General features: G+C 45.3%; 1 long non-coding RNA gene across 3 annotated transcripts in view; it reads left to right on the forward strand.

The window, feature by feature from the left end:
- Positions 1-24035, forward strand: part of LOC110839575 (uncharacterized) — a 31909-nt gene that overhangs the window by 3342 nt on the left and 4532 nt on the right. The window contains exons 2-3 of one of the 3 annotated variants that reach the window (XR_002546534.2): positions 1136-1320; positions 12447-13036. This is a non-coding gene — a long non-coding RNA (uncharacterized LOC110839575). Of the gene's footprint in view, positions 1-1135; positions 1321-2096; positions 2229-12446; positions 13037-24035 lie in introns of those variants that run through there. The other 2 variants (XR_002546535.2, XR_002546536.2) reach the window with 2 other exon arrangements.

Raw genomic sequence — 24035 nt, forward strand, 5'->3', positions numbered from 1 at the left:
TTGCAAGTGGAAGTATATTAAATTTACGAAATAATTTTCTACAAGATACCCTGCTTTTGACACCGGCCATTATTCTAATTAATTAATCCATATGACAATACAGAGTGAAAGTAAGCAAAGTAAACAAGGTGATAACTATTGCAATACGAAATTCGGTTGACTAGATGCGGTGGGCTACTCTGCCAAAAACTGTCCAGTTTGTACAAAGAAGGAATTTGTGGGTGGTGCTTTTAAAAAGTAAATTATTTAAATATAATTATAAAGTGCGAAAAGAAATATGCAGGAGTAAAAAAAAGTAAAGTTTGTCCCATTATACGCCATGTAGGCGTTTGTGGGGAGTGGAGGTATAGCTCCTACTAATTCTTAACCTCGGCACTAGATGGGGGTGAGTGGTCGGCATCACGCCCCGGCCGGCTTTACCCCCGGGAAAGGACCCCCGGTACTCATTGTAGAGGAGGCTGGGTGGGCCCCAGAGCCGGTCTGGACGCAGAGGCTAGAGGAAAAATCCTCTGCCCCCGTCGGGGATCGAACCCCGGTCGTCCAGCCCGTAGCTAGTCACTATACTGACTGAGCTATCCCGGCTCATAATATCCAGGAGTAAGGTCCGCTATAAAAAGAAAAATATTGCAGGGAATAATTAGGTTACGCAGTGCAGATGAGAGCTTAAATAAAGACGTTTGAAGGATTGTTAACAAATAAAACACAGGGTTTTTAGTGAAACGTATCCTGTGAAAGGAAGAGAAAAGGATAAATACGCGTGACCTTTGAGGTTCTCACGCCGGAAAAGATGCCGACTGTGGTCTCGGTTGTAACGCCGTGTCGAATTTGGAGGAACATTCTGCCTCGATTTGCTGCCTGAAAGCTAACATCGACAAATTTATAATCTTCTTCAATGCAATAAAGAAACAAAAGGGAATCAGAAGAAGAATTAAGATCGCCGTTGAATTTCAACGGGGCTTTTATATTAGTTCAACTCATAAATATTCATCCCGGGTGACCGGCGCGAGTAGTTGAGGTTTCATGTCGTGCATGATCTCTTCATACTACAGGCTGTTTTTACAGATAATTGAGGTTAAATACGACAGACAACTTAACGAGTCTACGAAATCTGTAGTGCTTATTTTCTTTCTTACAGGTTTAATACTGCAAAATGCACGGGGCTAAGGAAACAAAACTGAGAACACTGCAGGTTTACAGTTTCCACACGGCGTTCTTTGCATCTGGGGACTCTGAATACGTCCAGGTGCTCGCTCGAGAGGCTTTCACGAAGATGTTGACGTCTAATTCACGAATTAGAATTGGATCGCTCTGCAGTCAAACGTAAGTATTATACTTTCCACCATCACTGCTACTAAAACATTATTGTGGCCTCTGAATGTTAATTGCGTGTTTATTATGCGCTTTTTCATTTGTTTGTCAGAATCAGACATTAAGAGGACAGCTTAGTTTGTTATAAATAATTCAATACACGCAGCATACCGTATGTGGGATTCCCTTCAGATGCAAACTTTAGAGAAAATATTCATATTACAAAATATTTGTGGTCTTTCTGTAATCGATCCCTCGCTACACGCGCGCCAATACAGGCGTGTCGTTTTCATGCCTGAGGTTAGGTTAGGTTAGGTTAGTTTAGGTTAGGTTAGTTTAGGTTAGGTTAGTTTAGGTTAGGTTAGGTTAGGTTAGGCAGCTGATCTGAAGTGGGCGTAGGTAAAGTGTTTGGTTCTTCGGACAAGTCCTTGGCAGGAGGACACTTCCTTCATTCCAGGGGCCACTCTCGAAGCGAGCCCATGCTAGCATAGCAATGGACGGACAAATAGTAATTTCGAAGAGAAAGGACTGAGGTTTTAATTGAGTAAATACTGCTGAATGCTTTGATGCTCATTCTGGTGGGACTACGGAGACTGAGACTCTTTTTTTTTTTCCACTGAAACGTATTAATCCGATTCACACAGTTTATCAAACTCCAGGAGTTTCGAGTGATCTGCCTACGTCAATCGACACGTGATGCACACGTAATTACACATTAACAGAGTAGAACAATTAAGTCAGACTCTGACGTTATTAAGCGATTATCAATGTCAGTATCTCCCTTTCAGGACTCAAAATATTTGAAGAGCCAAATATGATTCGTCGGCTGAAGTGAAGTTATCGCTTGTCCTCCAGTCTTTTCGAAAACGTCTGTAATTATAAATTTGCGTGGCTCGTTGCCCTTCGCAGGCAGAGAACATTTTTCCATCCCATCGTCAGGAGAGAGTTGCTTCTGATCGAACAATAGTTTTTTCTTCTCTGAACTCTTGACTTCATCTTTGCCCTTTTCCGCCTACGATGTTCCTGCTGTCAATCTCCCAGTCAAGAATTTCATCCAGCTTCCTACCATAATGCGAGTCTTTGTAAAATGTTGTCTCAGTTTTTTTTTGCATTTGTAGGCTGACTGTATAGCCACGGTGGTCTAGCGGTTAGAACGCTGGCCTTGTAATCCTGGGGTCTCGGGTTCGATTCCCGGCGGTGCCCGAATTTATAACTTGTGTTGGGCAAGGCCGTGGTCTAGGCAACACGGAGTTTTCCTCCGGGGGCTTCCCCGGTTTCTCCGTGGCATCCCATTCACACACAGAAGAAGGCAATGGCAAACCACTTCTGGATCATCTGCCAAGAACGTATATGAACAGGTCCCAGTCCGAGAAAAGGATTGAAGGATCCTGTTCATATGGACCTGTCGTCAGACAGAACACTAAATAATAATAAGATGAGGTGGTCTAGCGGTTAGAACGCTGGCCTTGTAATCCTGGGGTCCCGGGTTCAATTCCCGGCGGTGCCCGAATTTATAACTTGTGTTGGGCAAGGCCGTGGACTAGTTTTCCTCCGGGGGCTTCCCCGGTTTCTCCGTGGCATCCCAACAATTACTCCATTCACACACAGAAGAAGGCAATGGCAAACCACTTCTGGATCATCTGCCAAGAACGTATATGAACAGGTCCCAGTCCGAGAAAAGGATGGAAGGATCCTGTTCATATGGACCTGTCGTCAGATAGAACACTAAATAAATAAATAAATAAATAAATAGGCTGACTGTCCAAGGAAAGAAGATTAAATGTGACGACACGTTTTTTCGAAAGCATTCATATTCCGTCCGAAATTATACTTGAGGACTGTGGTATGGTTACACGTCTTTCAATTGAAACGTGGTAAATCCTGTGTCATCAATATTTTATTTGCGTTATACGAGAAAAAGCGCAATTTTTCACAGTTAAATGAGACGCCGGTGTGGGTCATGAGCAAACGGAGCACTGCAAAGAATGCAGACCGTTGGCATTCTTTCGATTGTCACATTGAAGAAATTCCTGTGAACATTTTCTCTAAACCGGTATTCATTTATCTGTTGTCAGCTTGCGCAAACACGTTTATCGGTCTTACATAATAAAAATTACGATTTCTCAATGTTGGCGTAATCTTGCTACGTGCGGCTGCTAGAAATTCAGCAGCCAAAGTCTCGACATTTAAACGTGGTAATATTGCGGAAGCAGAGGAGGGCGTGCCCACTGCAGGCCATTAGGGAACCCTGGATGACGACTTCTGACGCCATTTCCGCACTTAGCAATTCATTTACTTTCGTTATTATCGCGCGTTCTTTGCATGAAGTGCATAGGGAGAACGCGTAATGGGCCGATCGTGTCCGTCCGTGTATTGCCCATTCGATCCTGCTCTGGACGGATTGACACTAAATCCGATGTGGAGGTTGTTACGTCATCCGCACGACGTAAAGATCTTATACTTCTGAATATTCTGCGAGCGGTGATTAAAAAACGACGGACGAGGATATTCGTAAGGTGGACTTTGGGGTGCTGTGATCTAGTGGCCGAAGTTGGATCTAAAGAAGCAAGAATTCCTTCCGTCTGGGGGGGGGGGGGGGGGGGGGGGGGATGGAAATTGTATTTTCGTGTTGTTTCCCAGATTTTGTTTCGACGCCTGTGGAAATTGCCTTCACCCGACCCGACGCTTGCCAGATAATTTACAAACTTGAATCTGGTCTACTTTTTGACGATGGTGAAGAGTCAATTGAATAAAAATTTTCTTGGATATTATCCATCGTCTAGTAAATATAAAACGTAAAACGACGTTTCGGAGATGGGACTATATCTCCGTCTTCAGGTTCCTACACAGTTGGGCCCACTAGATAGAGCTAATCCCTATCTCCGCTCTATCTAGTGGGCCCAACTGTGTAGGAACCTGAAGACGGAGATAGAGTCCCATCTCCGAAACGTCGTTTTACGTTTTATATTTACTAGACGATGGATAATATCCAAGGAAAAAGTCCGGAGATAGGGATTAGCTCTATCTAGTGGGCCCAACTGTGTAGGAACCTGAAGACGGAGATAGAGTCCCATCTCCGAAACGTCGTTTTACGTTTTATATTTACTAGACGATGGATAATATCCAAGGAAAAAGTCCGGAGATAGGGATTAGCTCTATCTAGTGGGCCCAACTGTGTAGGAACCTGAAGACGGAGATAGAGTCCCATCTTAATTGGTCTACTTTCCTTTGTTTGCTACTGGGGACGGCAGTCGCTTCCTGTGTTTACACTGGGAATAATTCATTTGAGTTGCCCGCTACTTCTCTTTAATGTCAGCCCTTTGCCTCGGCCTGGTGGGGAAAAGAAGTGGGTGACCACAGCGCGGGTGTGACTGGTCGGCGTTTGGGACCTTTGGGTGACCGAGACACCTGCGACGCCTGAGCCGCTCGTCTATAGCCAGGAGGACCACAAACCGCAGGTCCACTGCTCGTGAAGGAGCAGCACAGATCTTGTTACCCAAATCTTCGCGAACACTTTGAGCGGCGAGTGTGTCAGAGACCTCGCGGCTTCGGCAGTAATATTATCAAGTGACAGGTCACCTTCTGGAACTAAATTGGAGACAGACGCACATCACCAGGATGCGGTCCCAGCCCACAGCTTACCCCTTTCGGAGACGCACGAATTCTTGTGTCCAGTGTCTCCGTGTCTCTTTTTGAAAAGGTTTGAAACAGCTCATATCCAATTTTAATACGAACTTTGTATGTGTAGGTGAGATTGCAGGTTCTGACGGCTGCAAGTATGAGCATAAGCAGCTACCTGCTTGCTCGTAGTACGCATCACGGCAGAACAGATCACGTGTTTCTGTTTGACAGCGCTAACCTGACGTAAAGTAATTCTTGACAAAGCGGGGGTTTTTTTCCGGACATCCTGCGACGTCATGTATTAAACGCCCCTCAGAAGCTTTCTTTCGCAGGGGTGCAACATACGAGGTGCGATCAGAAAGTTTCTAGACTGTGTCAATAGAGGGCGAACCGGATGTAGTACGAGCTTCTGCCTTTAGGGGGTGCGGCCTACATTCATAGTGAATCAGTGTGCCAGCCGGCATCATCGAATTAGCATTTGTTTCTTAGTTACGGGCGTTTTGGTAGTGCATTACACCGACCCTCCTGCGATTTCGGAATGGCGTGTGCATCAAATTTTGCCAAAGACTCGCCTAAACGGCTACGGAAACCTATGAAATGCTAAAGCAAGCATTTGGGGAGTCCGCAATGGGTCGTGCACAAACTTTTGTGTGGCATTCACGTTTTAAAAATGGCCGAACCTCTGTCGATGATGACGAGAGTTCTGGACGATCATCTTCGAGCACAACGCCCGAAAATGTTACGAAGATTCGGCAGGCCATTCACGAAGATCGACGTCGTACCATCAACGACTTGTGCGACATTGTTGGGATAGGCTATGGGACCTGTCAGCTGATTCTAAAGAAAGAACTCCACATGCGACGCATCCTGTCTGAGGACCAGAAGCAGAATCGACTTCTCGTTTGTCCGGAGCTCAAAGATCTTGCAAGAACCGACCCCAACTTCCTTTCTAAGCTCCGTGTGACTTCTTCCTCTTCCCAAAGATGAAAATTCAGCTAAAGGGAAGGGAATTTGAGACGATAGAAGAGATTCAGGCAGAATCGCAGATGGTGCTTGACAGGCTGACAAAGAAAGATTTCCAGGGATGCTTCCAGGCTTGGCAGCGGCGCTGGGATCGTTGTGTTCACTCCCAGGGGAACTACTTCGAGGGTGATGGATGAATTTAATACCTGAGATAAGTGTACGGGTTTTTATACGCGCAGTCTTGAAACTTTCCGATCGCACCTCGTACCTAGGCAACGCACTGATTAAGCGCGAGCCTTTTCGGTGTCTTGCCCCGCACTCGTTCGCCAATGAGCCTTGTGACGAGGTCCGGTCGCTTTACCACTGCGTCTATCGGATAGGATGCGAAGTGAGCCCTGGAGCCAGTCTGGACGCAGAGGCGATGACTAGAAGAATTTCTTCCGCTCGAAGCGAATTGAACCCCGGTTCACAGAGCCGACTGACTGCGCGGCCACGAAGCTGCGAGCAAGTCTTGAGCGTCCGGCCCGAGACCATTTTTAACGAGGCCCGTGATATTGTTTGTTAATTTGTTAGTAGTTTCTACAAGCTTCTTTGCCTTGTTTGTTCAGGAGCGATTGAAAACATCGTCATTCTTACCCCGTCTGCTGCAAACCTATCGTGAAATTTGCCTCATTCAAGATGGTCACTTGGAATATCTTGTAGCAGACGAAATATAATATTAAAGTGGATCTTAGCGACACCAGGTTTCGAAAATGTGAATTGTACGCAAAAAGAAAGCAATTAACTTGTGTCAGCTCTCGATTTATGTGACGCGGGAAGAATGGCGAAGCGCTACGACTCGCAAGCGACCACAGAGCCAAAGGTCCTGTCGCGAACCGAACGAGTATGAGAGGGGCTGGATATGCAGAACGCGTGGATACTTGAGAGATACCGTTGCGTTGTATGTGGCGAGATTTTAATCATTTTTTGCAGCCAAACCGAGTTTCTTGTAATAAAATATGACAAAGTAAGAAACATCCCGGTCCGCACGTCTGGGGTATAAATACTTATTATTATTTATTATTAGTGTTCTGTCTGACGACAGGTCCATATGAACAGGATCCTTCCATCCTTTTCTCGGACTCGGACGTGTTCATATACGTTCTTGGCAGATGATCCAGAAGTGGTTTGCCATTGCCTTCTTCTGTGTGTGAATGGAGTAATTGTTGGGATGCCACGGAGAAACCGGGGAAGCCCCCGGAAGAAAACTCCGTGTTGCCTAGACCACGGCCTTGCCCAACACAAGTTATAAATTCGGGCACCGCCGGGAATGGAACCCGAGACCCCAGGATTACAAGGCCAGCGTTCTAACCGCTAGACCACCTCATCTTATTATTATTTAGTGTTCTGTCTGACGACAGGTCCGTATGAACAGGATCCTTCCATGCTTTTCTCGGACTGGGACCTGTTCATATACGTTCTTGGCAGATGATCCACAAGTGGTTTGCCATTGCCTTCTTCTGTGTGTGAAAGGAGTAATTGTTGGGATGCCACGGAGAAACCGGGGAAGCCCCCGTAGGAAAACTCCGTGTTGCCTAGACCACGGCCTTGCCCATCACAAGTTATAAGTTCGGGCATCACCGGGAATTGAACCTGGGACCCCAGGATTACAAGGCTAGTGTTCTGACCGCTAGACCATCGTGGCGGTGTATAAATAATTATATTCTGATAATGGCACGCAATAGATACCGGAATGTTCGACATCGGACACAATGTCTTACCATGGAACAAGTTGGGTTCCACTGCAAAAACAATGAGCTGCTTGTAGAAATGTTGGACTAAAAGCCTCAACAGAAGCGATCAGTCGCGAAAACTAGGCGTAGATAATACAATAAAAGAAGGATATGCGATTTTGTGTGCACGGGGACGAACTTCGGTTTTCGTAAAGGCGAGGACCATCGGTTCTGCTTCCTGCCGGCCGCCATTTGCATGCAGAGACGGCAGTCGGTTAGGCCCTTGTGTCTGCGAGCTGCAACGTGGCGTCTTGTGTGGTCCTCGCGCTCTTAACACGAGGCTCCCTGGGTGGTCGAGCGGACAGACGGACGGAATGACAGGAGGGGGGAAGCTCTTTTTAACTTCGCGCCCACAAACCCTAGGATTTCCGCCATCGTGGGTGGTCTATGAATGGTACCCCCTCCTCCTCCTGCCAGGCATCTTCAAAGAGCCAAAGTTGGCTGTGGCGGGGAAGTGTGACGGTTTGACGGTCACACAGAAGGAGGGAGACCCGAGTGACGGAGAAAAGGCACGGGGGACTTTGCTGTTCTGTGAGCATGGAGTTCTTCTTGAAGAGATATGAGACGTATCTATTTTAAAAATATTCAGTTTATTACAGGATTCTTTTCGAATTTTCCCGATGTTTTGATGTTTTTCTGCCAATGAAACTGTTCAGGCTAATTAAAATGTGTTTGTGCGAAAATTCTACCGAAACGTCCCGTGCATTCAATGTTCAGAATGATCTAAATCAGGGGTGGCCAACCCAAATGATCTTTCGGGCCACTTTGGAAATGCATCATAACTCCGCGGGCCACATATAAAATTATATATCCACATATTAGATTTAGATACACTATAGACATTTTTTTTGAGTGAAAAATTGAAATATAATGAGTTATTATTATTGTGTTTACTATTATTCTTACATGTAAACATAGATAATATAATAATAATGATACTAAGCGTACATTTTGTAAAAGTGTGATGAATCTCGCGGGCCGGAAAAATGTTTAAGGCGGGCCACATGCGGGCCGCGGGTTGGCCACCCATGATCTAAATGAAAGGGGGGAAAAAAAGACGCCTTAGGAGGTAGACCTTGGTTCATGTGGGAGGATAATATTAAAATGATCTCAAAGACATGGTCTCATATGAGCTGGTTTCAAGTGGCTCAGAAAAGGCGCCACTGCTGTGAACACGGCAATAAACCATCGGGCTTGTGGCGAGAGATTTTCCTTGCCGCAAGATGTTACATTCGTTGAAGTTTCCTCCTCTCACGGCTCTATTGCCGTGTTTTGTTTGTGGTTTTTTCCTCTTCGCCTGGAATTTGCTTGAAATAAGCCTCAAGTATGAAGAAATGACGTAGTCGCTTATCCATAATGAGAATCTTATGGATTTTCGTGAGCCAGTCTTCCTTATCGAAGCCGTGGCGCCAAACAGTGGCCCCAAGGAACAGACGTCAGGACAGATGTTTATCTCCGCGATGACGAGTCATCGTTGAAGTTGTCCCTGAGCTTAATCAAGCACAACGAATGAAAATTGCACTTAACGATCGTCGTATAGTGCAAATATTTGTGAAAATCTGTCAAGGGATTTTCGCTTGTTTAACTTAAAGGCAGATCTAATAACGAGAATTGTTTCCACGGATTTCTAAATGTGCATTTCATTTAGGCCTATTAAGGAACAACATATTAATTTAAATAAAAGTTTAGTGTGGGTCCATCACACCGCGCCTTCGATGGGGGATCAGCTTACCGCAACACGTTTACCTGCAGAGGACAATATCTTCGATATGCACACTTAACCGCCTCTCACACAGCCCCAGAGGGAAACGGCGAAGTGCCAAGACGTAAGCGTGGATGCAGGGAGCCAGTGGCGGACTGTAAGCCGGTCGGTCGGTCTTCACATGTCCCTGTTGGGTTCCGCTTAACTGTTCCTGCGACTACAGAAGATGTGCCGCACATGATATGAAGGCGAGTGCAAGTATCCGAAGCTGGTGAAGCGGTTTGAAGTTCTTGACAAAGCGAAATGGCCGGTAGATTCGTTTGTTTGTTCTGGAGAACTCCTGATGATTCTTTCAGCGTGGCACTGAGAACTGTTCAACAGCGCATTTGCCCAAAACCAATGATGGTACCCGAAGATTAAGGCGATTATACGCCTGCACCCGACGTGCAAACTTTCGTTACTAGAATAAATGACGACTTCGCTGTTGCTGAAGACTCCCTGCCACATGTATCTGAGTAAAACAACGGACTGGACCGGAATTATTTGATCGCAGTTTTTTGGGGTAAAGGTGGCGCCGTATCGGAGTTACAGCAAGTGGATCGCAGTGTTGATGTCGTGTTTGTCTAGAGATGGTAATATTTTAATTGTGTCGTCCCAACCCCCGAAGCTCGATATAAAAAGGGAACATTCAAGGATTGCTGACGGGATCTTGTGACTGCGGTCCTGGACCTTCGAGTCCCGTGAAAAGTGGGAAATGTCTTGATTAGTAGAGCGTAATATGAGCTTTTCAAAAATGGGTGTACTCCGTGGAGTTAGAGACTTAGTTTTGTGCAGTTTGTCGGAATGGACGCTGTGTTTCGAGAAGGACTAGTCTCCGTTACCATGAAGGAGAGTAGAACAAATTACCTCACGTCTGGATGTGGAGCGGCCCACAAGCTCTCCTGACCTCTCGTCATGCCGCTGAACATTATGAGGGGTTCATGACGGAAAATGTGAAGAAACTCAGGTAGAGATCGATGGAAGGTGCGCGAGACGTGTTCTTAGCTTACGAAAACAGCGTCGCGCATTGCGAGTCCTTCGGGAAAACTGCAGGTTGAAGCGTGCCTTTATGAGGGCGTATCTTAAAGATACAGAGTGTGAGACAATGTGGACAGGGTCCAGTGGATGGATTTCTGAGCGCGGCAAAGAAGATGGCTGTCTTTTGGTTGGTGTGCCGTGCAGTCTGGTAGATTAGGCGATCGCCCTTGTGATGGAGGCGGCAAGCACATATCCGAAATAATGGTAAACGTCTACAGGAGTAAATGGCGCAACAACGCAGCGAGAACCTCAAATCGCAGGAAATCAGAACCTTTTTGACTTCGTGAAGAATTTCTTGACAATCTGAGAGAGACTACTACCTCACTTCTCACGAAGGACTTCCTTGAATTGGATTTCTTAATCAGTCTGGAGATGCAATTAGCTATTTCCGCCGCTGGAAGTGAGGTTCGAACGGGACCCACCCCAAACGAATTTTATGGCAAAGTGACTCCTGTTGCCTCTAGGATAAGTACCGATTGGCTCAGAAGGAACGAAAAGATTGCCTCGTAATCCGCCTTGCAATTGTGCGCGTTAGACTATAAATGGCGTCTTTGGTCAACAGTCAGGAAGTAGCTGACGTGATCGTGTTGTGAGGTACAAACCGAAGAACAAAGACTTCATTGAAGACACGCCCCGTATGTTTACCGCGACGATAAACCAGCAGCGCAGTTTGACTGAATATTAATTGTCTGAAGTCACCGAAAAACTTCCAGAAGTATTTAGAAACGCGCGTACACCATTCCAAGGAAAACGAACCCACGAACTTTACGAGACTTCTTCAACTTCCAACGACTGTAAAGTATTTCGAAACAGCAGTGGCTAATGTAAATTTCTCAGTCTTGTTAGGTTAACTGAAACTACAGCTAATAACAGGCTGTAAAGTTCTAAGCAGAGATAATAAAAGTGTCTCGAAAGGTTTAGTGTTTCTTCAACCGTTTCCTGGAAACGAGTCTGTTCTCAGTTCCCTTGCATCTTTCAGAAGATAACATTCTTGGCGAACCGAAAACATTTATCGGTTTTAAGTTCAGATGCGCTGATACAAGGTTTTAAAACTTAGAGGCGTTCTCGTGGACTTCGGTAAAGGAAAAAATAAAATCCTTAAGACTCGTCTCGCACTTCTAAAGACATTTCTTTAAACAAAACAAAAGGCGAGTGTCAACACCCTACGCAGAAAATCGGTAGATATCCTTTTAGTGTCTCAAAATTTAAAGCGTCTCTCTAGATTCAGGTTTCGTCGAAACGACAGAAAACATTGGATTTAAATGCTACCGTTTATTTAAAATATTTTGACGATAAAAATTATGTAATTGATCGTAAAGATGAATGTTTTCTTTAGCGTCGTTTTGATATGAAATAATAGCATTAAATGAACATCGGGGACTGTCTGGCACGCGAAATGGCGGAAGACGGTTCTGGAAAACGCGTAGTTAGTGTCCCAGGCTACAGGAGTCCCTCATCTTGCGACGTTTGTGTTGACGTGTGATCGGCGCCCTGGACCGTGCGGAACAGCCGTGTCCCCTGTGTCCATCTGCTAGTGAATGTAACACTGGAATGTCCGTTAAATTCATGTGGGTTCATAGGCGTCTTAATATCCTGCTCTGCCATCCCGCGGACTTCGCCATCAAAGGGACCGCAGAGAATCATAAAGGAGGCCGACAATGTTTCAATTAAGCGAGATGAAGTAATTTGAAAGCGGTCCCGTGTAGCTGCTACGCGTGTTTCCTTCCCAGTTCGAACGCTTCTTCTGTCTTCCGAGTCTGTCTTGTTTCTGCCGTGCGCCAGAAACACCGGTCTTCTATGCAGAGATGAAAATAAATCTAAACTGGGAAATCGTGCCCCTTAGTCTGTCCGTCCGTCAGGTTATCGTGGCGGAGTATGAAGGTGACTTCTGGGTCGGCGCTCCGTATAGTCTCATAGACGTTTCCCGACGTTTCAGAGTAGCCTGCTTTCTGAATCGTCAGAGCGGTTACGCTGGATGTTGTCTGCTTCATTTAAATTTGCAGGATTTTACTAAATATCCTCCTGATGGAGGCAGCAAGGACCTCTGAAAGGTTGACAGACCTTTACCAGACCGCACGCCGCTACAACGCGGGAGAGAGCCGAAATGTTCACCGAGACATCGAGAGGACTGCAAAGAAACACCTGTCGCCGGGGCCCACTGCAAGGGCGCTTGCTGTCTCACTTGCAACAATTTTGCAAATCCTATGCCGAAATGATCCAAAAATGTATTCCATTTACACTTCTAACAAATCGAACGTCCCCACAAATATGAAGCGTCCGGAAGAGGATACATCACTACAATCTATTAAAAGAAGTCTGTGTTATGAAGGCAGTTTTTGCAAAACGCGAACAGCAAATTTGAGTAATTGAGCGCGTTTCGTGTTCCCCCAGGTATTTGGCAAACATCCAGCACGAAATTAAGTAATGTTCCACTAAAATTCCGAAGACTTCGTCTATGTTGTACTTCCGGTATAATGGCCGCCATCCGTCGCCTTCACTCATTGAACCGGAACTCAATTGTCACTTCCCAGTTCGCGGCAGGAGCTGCACGAGTCATCGCCAAGCGCTAGGAGCAACGGAAACACAGCTGTGTCCAACATCGGGTCAAATCCTGATTGTCGTTGTGTGGGCCGATGTGGTTCGATATGCTGTTGAACGGCGTGTTTTGGTTATGGGTCGTGTGTTGAATTTCGTTGCGCCAGAAACTGTCGAAGAAATTTCTGTCTTATATTTCCCGAGATCACAGTTACAGCCATGAACGTATCAACAAAGTCAGGTCTACTGGGTTACTTCTAGACAAGAATCCTGTTAAAGGCGCAGTGTGCTAACCGAGAAACTAGGCGAAATAAGGGCTGGGTTCGAACACACGCTACATAAATCACAGAGACGCCTTTCACAAGTGACCGGCGTCTGGAAATCGTCGGCAGCCTAAGCGACGACGAAGCTGCTGAAACGTCGGGCGCGCAAGGACACCGTAGTCCATGTCTTACAACCGCGTGACCCTGGTGGCAGGATTAATTTCTGCAACTGGTTCTTGGAGCCATTTCATGAGGTTGACCCTCATTTAACTGGACTCGTGCGTTGCTTCAGCAGGATTCAGCAGCTCGTGCCCACACCGCAGACGATTGTCTGGCGGATGTGGAAGGCGCATTACTGAAAGCATAGCAACGCGTGTTCTGTGGCCACCAGGTTCGCCTGACATTGCCCCATGCGACTTTAAATTATGAGATGATTGAGAAGGACGGTGTCAACAGACGGAACCCCCGTACGGAAGAAGAGTTCAGTGAAAATGAATGAAGCAAAGTCTCGGAAGTTCCTCTAGACGAATTTATTCTGGTGAATTCCAACTTTCTTAGACGGTATAGGTTCTGAGTGTACAGGGACATTGTCAGAACGTCGCAAAACAAAGGCAGGCAGAGTTTTTAGAGTAATACGTGACTCGTATCGGGGAAGCTTTGTTGAGCTTGGCAGTGGGCAGTGCAGCTCCTGCTAGGACCATGGAAGTGACGGCTGTCTTCCGGTTTATCAGTGAGCACGCTGTGTAAGCCCACACCGGTCACCACCTGTCGCCCCGTCAACATGTAGAGACGCTCCGAAACGAACTGCCGGCCTCCATTGCCACGTTTGATGTGTTCATTTGCTCTTTTATAGAACGCAGTGTTCTCGTTGTTGTCTTAGGAGTACCACGTCAGGTCGTACTTGTTTTCGCCAAAACCTGGAATACCAGCGGGAAAGTGTGCTATGCGTTTGGTAAAGACCGCCTCTCATTATTTTAAAATGGGCGAAATAAGATTCTGTACACAGGCTTACGTGTCAGCCTGTCAAGCACCATCTGCGATTCTGCCTGAATCTCTTCTATCGTCTCAAATCTCCTTCCCTTTAGCTGAATTTTCATCTTTGGGAAGAGGAAGAAGTCACACGGAGCTAAGGAGGGTGCGGGATGACGGCCACGGTGTTTGAGGCCAAAAACTGCCGAACTTTGAGGGCGGTGTGCGCTGGCGCGTTGTCATGATGCGTCGCATGTGGAGTTCTTCCTTTAGAATCAGCTGACAGGTCCCATAGCCTATCCCAACAATGTCGCACAAGTCGTTGATGGTACGACGTCGATCTTCGTGAATGGCCTGCCGAATCTTCGTAACATTTTCGGACGTTGTGCTCGAAGATGGTCGTCCAGAACGCTCGTCATCATCGACAGAGGTTCGGGCATTTTTAAAACGTGAATGCCACACAAAAGTTTGTGCACGACCCATTGCGGACTCCCCAAATGCTTGCTTTAGCATTTCATAGGTTTCCGTAGCCGTTTTGGCGAGTCTTTGGCAAGAGATTCAGGCAGAATCGCAGATGGTGCTTGACAGGCTGACAAAGAAAGATTTCCAGGGATGCTTCCAGGCTTGGCAGCGGCGCTGGGATCGTTGTGTTCACTCCCAGGGGAACTACTTCGAGGGTGATGGATGAATTTAATACCTGAGATAAGTGTACGGGTTTTTATACGCGCAGTCTGGAAACCTTCCGATCGCACCTCGTATTTCATGACATCTGTGTTTTAAATGAGTCATAATTTATTTTCTCGATGAGACGTTTCGAGCTTCGCGTGTTTTGCGGTCAGGAAGTAATATATGACTGTTACGAACCAAATTAATTTCGTGGGGAAAGTTTTCAGTGGTCGCGGAGATAAGAAATGCAGGCCGACAGACCGACGTTGAAGTGTGTATTTTGTCGTCTTGTGGGGATAAATTTCAGGGAGCAGTGTCCCGAAGACACTCACCAGGATTATTTGAAGGAGAACTTCGGTGCACGCCATTTTACGTTGTATTCCCGTATTCAGTTTTCGTTAATTATAAGTAATTTTGCATTTATTTACAGTCTGGAGGTCAGACACGTTTGTGGTCGAAGGCTTAATAACGTTTAGCGCGTTTACGTAGTTTGACGGTTGTGGAACGCCAAGGGATGATAAAACGTGAACCGTTGGCACTTATGAAACGATGACAGGGTCATCTGTCCTAATTCTCCCCATAATTAACGTGTGTAACCCTAAGTCTAAAAGCCGACACTCGTAAATCGTACTTCATTGTCAACTATAAGAATAATTCTCATTTTTCTCGTGTAAGGTAAAACACTAGTTTTATTGAAGACGTCTCTTGGCAAGAACACAAATGCCAATTATGGCGAAGGCATCGCATATTTATATTATTTATTTTCTCTAGTTTGAGATCGTAAACTCGTATGTCTATCGGTAGGTGTCAGCAGCATCCGGCCACTCCGTGGGTGGTCCTGCTCTCATTACGCGGCCATTCAGAGCGATTAGTCGAAGCAAATTCAAGATCGGAGCGGGAGGCTGGCTGCAGGAGGCCAAGGGAAACTTTTCATCTTTCTTTGTTTTTGTTTCAACTGTCGTGCCAAAGGCTCATTCACATTGGCCGGCCACCTCTCGTGAGTTCGGCATTTTGCAACTTAATTCACTTAAGCGCGCAACAGTTCGTAATTCGTTAACACGTTCTACATATTTCAGGAAAGCGCTCTGTATATCAGTGGACACAGCCTCCATATGTCTCAGGTTAAGCACGTGTCCCAGCATCATTTAAATTTGTATTGAAACCACATCTCTGCTCGTGGTCCCAATATTATGAGGGGAAATGAATAGCTGTGTGGGAGACATGAGAAGTCAGCACGAAATTTAGTCGGAAAATGTCAAGGGAAGATGATACCTAGGCGTAAGTGGAGTGATAATATTAAAATTAATCGTAAACAAAGAGCATGAAGGCGTGTGGATGTCAGATGACAAACAAATGCCGTGCAGAGGTGCGTGTGAACGCTCCTCAAGGCTCGCCATCTCGTAGCAGCCAGCCTTCACGGCATCTTGAATCGCTTCGGTCACGCTTCTCGCGGAACTGTCTCTCTCTCTATCTCTGTGCCCTATAAAACCAAGGTCTCTTGGATCGCGACGTATCTGAACGGGCAGCCTCAATGGTCGCTGATAGGAAAAGCCTCTCTCTTGCCATAACGCCATTGCAATCTCAACACGATAAGACCGTGTCTTAAATATCAGTCAATGCTTGTCTGTTTAATTGGCGTTTGCTTACCCCCTGAGGGTTATGTTTAAGGAAATACAAAGAGGCAGTGTTGAACTTCACACTAGCGCATGACGGGGGGATTGAATTAAAGACGATTCTGAGGGCATGAAGCAACAAGAAATACAATTTTAGTTCCTAGTTTGAACTAGGAACTAAAATTGTATCTCCATTCACACACAGAAGAAGGCAATGGCAAACCACTTCTGGATCATCTGCCAAGAACGTATATGAACAGGTCCCAGTCCGAGAAAAGGATCGAAGGATCCTGTTCATATGGACCTGTCGTCAGACAGAACACTAAATAATAATAAGATGAGGTGGTCTAGCGGTTAGAACGCTGGCCTTGTAATCCTGGGGTCTCGGGTTCGAATTTATAACTTGTGTTGGGCAAGGCCGTGGTCTAGGCAACACGGAGTTTTCCTCCGGGGGCTTCCCCGGTTTCTCTGTGGCATCCCAACAATTACTCCTTTCACACGCAGAAGAAGGCAATGGCAAACCACTTCTGGATCATCTGCCAAGAACGTATATGAACAGGTCCCAGTCCGAGAAAAGGATGGAAGGATCTGTTCATATGGACCTGTCGTCAGACAGAACACTAAATAAATAAATAGCCTAGCGGTTAGAACGCTGGCCTTGTAATCCTTGGGTCTCGGGTTCCATTCCCGGCGGTGCCCGAATTTATAACTTGTGTTGGGCAAGGCCGTGGTCTAGGCAACACGGAGTTTTCCTCCGGGGGCTTCCCCGGTTTCTCCGTGGCATCCCAACAATTACTCCATTCACACACAGAAGAAGGCAATGGCAAACCACTTCTGGATCATCTGCCAAGAACGTATATGAACAGGTCCCAGTCCGAGAAAAGGATGGAAGGATCTGTTCATATGGACCTGTCGTCAGACAGAACACTAAATAAAAATAGTTTGAACTGACTGAGCAGAGGGTTCATTTTAGGCTTTCGTTGGCCAGCTAAGCAACTATCAAACTTTAAGGACGATCGAGTACTATGTAGGGAAAGTAGGATTTGAGGTTCTCACGACGGTGAGTCTGATGATGGCTGTCTTCTGGGTTGCAACACCGTGTAGTCTGATAGATGGAGGCAGCAAGGTCCTCTGAAACGTTTGGTACACCCTTACCTTATTACGGGACTCAACAATCCGGATAATATCCACCTTCGACTATGGTGAAGGAATTTGGGAAATCTGTTTTAATTTTACCAAAATATGCCATAACATAATAACATGTGCAATGCTAGAGATTTAAAGACTCACGTGCAGTTTTCATTTAGGTCTGAATGTGTCGTTTCGGGAGGAAGCTGTTAAGTCACAGACGATATTCCGACACCAGCGTTCGTAAATCAGCTATTTTGTTGATAAGGATTACGGCCTCTTCGTCACACTTTTGTCCAATAGCTATTAAGAACACTTTTCGCGGTGTCAAAAATTTCCGTTTGTGCAATACCCGACCCCTTTTAACTGAATACCAGAAATTCTAGATATTTTATTGGGCAAAACTGATGCGATGAATGTAGATTGCAGGCCTTCCCTGTGGCCGCTGTAACGGGGTTTTATTAGGAGCTGTCCTAGACCTCAACCTCACTGAATGCCAACGACTGGCTCGCAGTTTCGTATTCTCCGGAACAGAATTTCACATCTGCTCCTGCGTTGGAATCTCCATGGAAACCGACGACACTGACACATTTATTGTGATTTTTCCTCAGTTACTTCAGCAAACCGTGGGATGGGACATCCCTGTACAAGCCGCGACTGTTTTCTTGCTCTGTAATTATACACTGTGTAACTTGCACAATTGTAAAGGTGTCGTTGAAAAGATCTTCAAAGAAAGATCATTCGCGTTAATTTCAGGCCTGCAGTAGCCAGATTCTCGTTTCGCGGTATCGGTTGCATTGCGAGATATCGATACATTTAGCCTGCGTCCTCTAAGGTCATATTGTGAATTAGGTTAATATTTTAATGTTTTCCGTCAAATCACATTTTTAATAAGATAATAAAATATAAAATATTTAAAATATTTAAAATATCATTTCACGTTTCGCATCGAATGATCGATTTACAAATTGGAACGTCTCTTACGACATGTTTCGGTTATATTTAACCGTCCTCAGGTATAAATTAGATTGGTAAATTTAAAACTCGAATTACAATCATTTACAATGTTATGCAGTTTATTGAAATGTTCTTATCAGATTACTCTTATATATTAGAACGAAGGTATTGTTTTTTATATGGCGTGGTTCATCTGATGTTCAATATTAGTCTGTAAAGCAATGATTTAAATAAAACATTAATAAATATGGAGTAATATAGAAAACAAAATGATGGAAGTAAATAAATAGTAGAGTGTATAAGTAAAATAAAATTAAAATTAAATTTAATAAAACATACCGGTCCTCGATTTGTTTTCACGACAGCTGCGCCATCTTCCTCGAAAGTTGCAGGCAGTGTGGACTTTAATCCCGCTGTCCTTCATTCTAATCCTCAGATTCGTTTGTTGTCACCGAGTTATCATGTGAATAAAAGTGCTCATTGGTTTAAACTTCACCCCAGCTTCTTAATTTCCTATCGTCTGCATCTCTTCCGAGGCCCCAGGCGACATTCAAATGCAGAACGTAGGACACGTTGTCCTCAGGCTTTTTTTGTCTTAATATCGGCCATGAACTTAAATTCTTCGGTGCTGTGAGAGGCGTTAGAAAAGATGTCCCTTCGCACACTCGTCTCTTCGGCTGCTGACGATTTCGAGATGCCGGTGGCCTCCTGCACAAAGCGCCTCAGTCGCCTCTGTGATGTGTCATTTTCTGTCGTACTTAGTTTTCGAGCCATCGTCAGTGTCCAGGATGGTTTCTCGGGGCTCTGGCTTCGTTTTTGTGACATCCTGTCCGAAATAAATAACTTCTGTCTTGGCGCCCATTCTTCTACCGCGCTCTGCTTTCCTGGTAACATTTCGTTGGTCTCTGACACACGTTTTCAGGATCAGATACAGTTTTCAGGTAAGGGTAAGTGTCATTTGCAGGCTTCGTTCGAGACAGGGCTTCGCCTAGCATTTGTCCTCACATCTTTCTATTACACGGCCCATCCTGCACGTAATGGTTTGGGACAAAGGTCACTCTGCCCTGCAGACGCAGAACTTCGAAGTACCACCCACGCAGAACGTTCCACTTAATTACGTTACGATAACAAAGCCATTCTCCTCTCAGAGGCAATATCATTAAGCAGCCTCCATCAATCAAATTTACAGCGAGATATGAGAAGTAAAGCAAACACTGTCATCCATCTTGCGGAAAGACAGGGTGACAGGACACAGCACTGCCCTCTGCTGCGGGGAATCTTGCCTTTGAATGGCGTGGTGCCTGCGGGCCGCAGGGCGGGCGACCTCACCGCGCAATCGAATTTTGCAGTGGCCTACTGCGGTAAAATACACATTTTTTGACGGAACTGCTCAAAAAATATATGGTATGCAGAAACACTGTGAACTTTGTGTTTCAATTACTCAAGATAGAATAGATTTGGGTGTTTCAATCACTTCATGACCTTTTCTTCAATCATTTGGTCTCCTGTACGTAAATCATGTCAAAATCGAACAGAACAAATGAGCAGAGATTGTCGTATTTTGTTGGAGAGATATGTCGGTACACCGCATAAAAATATCAAATATAAATTCGGTACAGGAATTCAGTTATATAATTCTGTTTTATTAGTGAAGAAGCTTTTGTTTATGCAACTGTAAATGAAGTTTCAGATAACAGGGCAATCCTCGAACAAGTATATTTTAATATCAGGAAAGGAAATTTGAGTAATCTTCACTTCCCTTATGACACGAGAAATGCTTCAAAATTCAAGAACACGCCATTGCTTAGAAATAAAAAAAAACTGTTTTCAGTCTGACTGTTATTTAGAATATGAAACTTCCGAAAAGACTGTCATCCTCTGGGTAATCGACGTTCAAGACATCATCTGGCCACTTCTCTTTTGTAATAAGTCGGCAGCTTTCACACTTTGTCTAATATTATTATTATTATTACCGTTACTATACGGAGTGCCTGTAAGTCCAGGGCCGCGGGAAATCTCTGCTGTTTGTCACAGCACGAAACATTGAAGAAAGGGAAGATTTGTTTCAGATTTGCACCGAATTTCTTATAGCATGCCCATCTCCTTCCCGATCGCTTCCGCCGTCACGTCAGCGTGGCATGGTCGCCCAGGGCTTTTGCTTTCTTGTCGATGTGGAGGGTTCGGCGTGGCGACGGCTTGCCCGAGACGAAAAGTGCAACTCGTTGCCCCGTACAACAGGGGATTCGTGGAACACGCTGTATACCAAATGCATTTCCACATTATTTTGAGCGTACTGCATTGAGAAATGTGAAGTTATTTTTTTCATTTTTCGTTTATTCTTCGTAAGGCAAGCGTGTTTTCGGTACACTGGAAGCGTCCTGTAATTGGACAGCTTCTCTCTCTGTCAGGGCAAATAATAAATGACCTGTGTTTAGAATTGGACTTGATAGCGACATCTGATGACCTATTGGAACCAGGAGTTAAAAATGTGGTATGGAAATAGATCTAAGTTTTTGTACCGTAGTTAAAATCTGATGAACTGAAAGTGGCGACGCAGCGAACCTTTGACGTTACAACTGCTACAGTCTGCTTCGGTAACAAATAAATAAATCCCTTAAGGTTCTCAGAAAGAGTGGTCACTGTGTGTGCGTGTGCGAGCGCGCGAATTTTTGTTTTAGAAGTCACGTGACCTACAAATTGTTGGCTCTCGCTCTCGGTGCTAATGCTGCCAGTAATGATGCTGAAGTGAACGAAACTCTCAGTGCTGGCGAAAAGACACGCCGCTCTTTGCACGGGGACCAAAGTACTCGTCTATCTTGCACTCTCGTGATTGTACGAGGTGCGATCGGAAAGTTTCTAGACTGTGTCAATAGAGGGCGAACCGGATGTAGTACGAGCTTCTGCCGCTAGGGGGTGCGGCCTACATTCATAGTGAATCAGTGTGCCAGCCGGCATCATCGAATTAGCATTTGTTTCTTAGTTACGGGCGTTTTGGTAGTGCATTACACCGACCCTCCTGCGATTTCGGAATGGCGTGTGCATCAAATTTTGCCAAAGACTCGCCTAAACGGCTACGGAAACCTATGAAATGCTAAAGCAAGCATTTGGGGAGTCCGCAATGGGTCGTGCACAAACTTTTGTGTGGCATTCACGTTTTAAAAATGGCCGAACCTCTGTCGATGATGACGAGAGTTCTGGACGATTATCTTCGAGCACAACGCCCGAAAATGTTACGAAGATTCGGCAGGCCATTCACGAAGATCGACGTCGTACCATCAACGACTTGTGCGACATTGTTGGGATAGGCTATGGGACCTGTCAGCTGATTCTAAAGGAAGAACTCCACATGCGACGCATCCTGTCTGAGGACCAGAAGCAGAATCGACTTCTTGTTTGTCAGGAGCTCAAAGATCTTGCAAGAACCGACCCCAACTTCCTTTCTAAGCTCCGTGTGACTTCTTCCTCTTCCCAAAGATGAAAATTCAGCTAAAGGGAAGGAGATTTGAGACGATAGAAGAGATTCAGGCAGAATCGCAGATGGTGCTTGACTGGCTGACAAAGAAAGATTTCCAGGGATGCTTCCAGGCTTGGCAGCGGCGCTGGGATCGTTGTGTTCACTCCCAGGGGAACTACTTCGAGGGTGATAGATGAATTTAATACCTGAGATAAGTGTACGGGTTTTTATACGCGCAGTCTTGAAACCTTTCGATCGCACCTCGTATAATCTAGACATAAATTTTCCGTCTTTTATACAACCAGAAGTTTCGTTACCGACTTTAGTTTAGCCCACACTGAATTTTAAGACACATTATCTTTACCTGTTTCTGTCAAATTTTATTTCCGTCCAGAGTTCCCGATCAAAATTATTGTGCTCATTTCATGTTTCTCATGCGTTAGCTTGTATGTACGGTTGTGGGAAAAAATAATCAAACGCCAGACGCGAGAAATGGCTCCTAAATTGAGACGGTTTTGTTCCCTGAAAATATGCACGCAATATTTCCTAAGTTTCTTCCCAGGCCGGTCGTTCGCATTTTGAGGGCCAGAGCTGAATTATTTGCTACTGGTTGTCGCACGATAGTAATTGAGGGAGCCATTTCGAGGTTACACCCGGTGTTGTAACAATCAGTTAGGGTTCGTTTGAAGAAAACGTCACAAATTTGCTGCAAGGGATCTTCTGAATTGTGAACGAAAAGACGAGGGCACCTCATATTTTGTGACGTGATAGAAATAAACAAATTTTGTAAGTTTCACCTTTTTGCAACATGGGAGTCCAGCGAAATGTATATTTGGCTTCCTTGTCGAATATTCAATGCATCATTGCAGCTAGAGTCGTCAAATGTTTTGTTGGGGTAGGCGATTAACGCTGATCTACGCTTTCTTTGACATTTATCATTTTATTAAGACCCCCCCCCCTTTCGTGATGCGCAATATTTCAGCCTAAATAGGACCTTAAGTAAATATTTCACTCGCTTATGAGCTTAATTAATCGACACGATTCCTGTCACATCAGACGCCACATTTCACTTCGGCATTTGTTGTGTTTGTATAAAATAAATGCATTGGACTTGTGGAACACGCGGTATTCGTCCACTTGCCTGAGATGAATGTGACATGTGAAACTAACTACATCGCCATCTTGCTTCAGTGACCTCTGACATGACGTCAGTATAACGATGACGAATGTGTCAGTTGGTGGATGTTAATCGATAATGAATCACAGTGAAAGTGTTTACTGGCTCCCAAATCCTGTTCTTCCTTGAAGCGCGTTGGGTGGTCTGCACGTCCTGAGGACCTGCACGGCGCCCAACGAAACAATTAGAGAGACAGAGGTCTCAGTGTCCTGCCACCAGAATTGTCGTGTCTCGTCTCGCCAATTGACTTGGGGTATCCGAAAGGTGGGTCGGGACGAGTCGCAGAATAATCTGTTAAATCTGTTTTTCGTCTTGCCTGCCACTTCATTGTTCCCTTAAACCCAGAATTAGAAAGTACACGCATTTCTTGTTTTCCGTTTTCCCCTCTCGGCGCCATTTCGTCATTGAAAATCACGTGACCTTCGACTTGATGCAACCACGGACTCGAGAAAATGTCGTTTCGAATGAGCTACGTGGTTATCATTCACTTACCAACAACGCACTCGGTGATGTCGTGAGAGGCCTCAAAAGAGTCCAGGGCCTGGGTATCGAATTGTTCACGGCGTGTAACAAACATTACGTGCGCTCCATGAGACAAGTAAATCTGCAGAAGGCCCTAGGAGAGCGTCGGGACTTCTGTAGCTCGAAATAATTTTGTGTATTTCGGAAGTTCCTCTGCAAAGTGGCCGGAGAAATCGCGGTCCACGTGCCGCTGCTCTCCTGTTCAAGGACAACTTGCTCCTGGCGATGGTAGAAATGGTAGCGCGGAAGTCCGGAACACTGGTCTGCTCACAGCACAGGAAAATCGTTGATCGACAGACGGGAGTCTG

This window comes from Zootermopsis nevadensis, unplaced genomic scaffold, assembly GCF_977971745.1.
Source record: "Zootermopsis nevadensis isolate Lab colony 2312 unplaced genomic scaffold, Znev_1.0 Znev_ptg000003l, whole genome shotgun sequence".
NCBI classification, from domain to species: Eukaryota; Metazoa; Arthropoda; class Insecta; order Blattodea; family Termopsidae; genus Zootermopsis; species Zootermopsis nevadensis.